This window comes from Rhinopithecus bieti, unplaced genomic scaffold (genome assembly GCF_001698545.2).
Source record: "Rhinopithecus bieti isolate Rb0 unplaced genomic scaffold, ASM169854v2 scaffold_76666, whole genome shotgun sequence".
NCBI lineage: Eukaryota > Metazoa > Chordata > Mammalia > Primates > Cercopithecidae > Rhinopithecus > Rhinopithecus bieti.
Window position 1 is genome coordinate 1,395,770 of NW_016829831.1, and position 1,448 is coordinate 1,397,217.

General features: G+C 55.3%; 1 protein-coding gene across 1 annotated transcript in view; it reads right to left on the reverse strand.

Annotated features, from left to right (window-relative positions):
• Positions 1–845, reverse strand: part of IL1R1 (interleukin 1 receptor type 1) — a 37,691-nt gene extending 36,846 nt beyond the window's left edge. The window contains 1 exon segment of the mRNA XM_017864938.1: positions 790–845. The gene's annotated coding sequence lies outside the window, so the exon portion shown is untranslated.
• Between the last annotated feature and the right edge of the window lie 603 nt (positions 846–1,448).

Here is a 1,448-nt window from a genome sequence, read left to right on the forward strand (position 1 = left end):
GGCGGCGGCACTAGCTGCGCCCTCCCTCGCGGCCGGGAACTGCCGGGCGCGGCTCTGGCTGCAGCCCCGCCGCTGCGGGGGCGGGGAGCGGGCGGAGACGGCTCGGCTGGGCCAGTCCGCTGGCGGCGAGCGAGCTGGCCGGGTGTCCCCAGCTCTCCACCCGGAGGAGCAGGGGCAGCTGGACAGACATCTCCGGACGCCGCCCTGCCTCAGGCAGCCCGCAGGGGTCCCGCCGGTTCCAAAACTTTGGAGAGCTGCCGCGCGCTCCCGAGTCGCGGCCCGGCTCCTCCAGGGCTGCGGCGGCTCCACTAGCGTTAGTTGAGACAACTCACCTAGCCACCACGACCTGGCTCTACTACCCCCATGGAGCCTGGCGGCGACCCGCGAACTGAGTTGGCGACTGCAGGGCATCAGATCCCGAAGCAAACGCTCGCCAGAGCGACCTCTGGAGCTTGGTGCCTGGCCCCGGGCTCTCTCCGACTGCCTTTGTGCACTAATTTCTTTATACCTCCGTTTCCTCTTCTGTGAAAAGGGATCACAACAGCACTCATCTCATCTCCGGAGTAGTTGAGAACAGTAAAAGAAAAATGAGCTAATACATGTAAAATAGTGCCAGGCCCAGAGCTGATACTACTCACGCGTTATCTGCTGGTTTCATTGTTGCTGTTAACGCGCCCGGATGAAAAAAGCACTTTAAGTGTCATACCATAAAATCTTGATACCACACTTGGGGGCAGACAGGGTTTTTAAATTTTTAAACTGAAAACCCATTTATGCCCACCAGCTCACTTTGTCAATGAGAATTCACACCCAGGGGAATGGAAGGATGGCCAAGGTCATGCAGCGAACGCCTGGCAGGATCACACCTTGGGTTCCTTGCAGGGAGGGGAGGGGAGGGCGCTGTGGTCAAGTCTGCAGCTCCCTCAGGCTTTTCCCCTCCACTTCGCTAGTCTTCAGCAAGTGACTGGCCCCTCCAGCTTGTTTAGAGGTCCTCATGGGCCTTCCTCCAAGAAGACTTTTAATAAATGATGATAGCTTCCTTCCTTCTAGTACACACCGCCCCTTCCTGCATCCCTTTCAGACTGGGCAGGCTCTTGCTCGCCTAACCCACCCCTGGATATGCCCCTTAAAAAACTCAAGAATTGAGGTAACCTGAGCCTCAGCTGTCCGCGAAAAATTCCAGGCTGGAGGAAAAGATGAAGGAATGAGCAGCAGAAGCTCATCTGCCCTAAAAACTGTCTTACAACCTGGCATGATGTCAATTTCTCATTCTTAAACAATCTGGTTCCAGAAGCTTTTATGGTTCCTTTTTCTGGAGAAAGCAGGCTTTCATCAGAGGCCAGTGACATAGCATGATGAGAATTCCTTAACAATCCCAGCTCTCAATATTCCTTTATACAGCAGACGGTCTCACAGCCTTGACTCCACTCAGAATCACGGAAGAACAT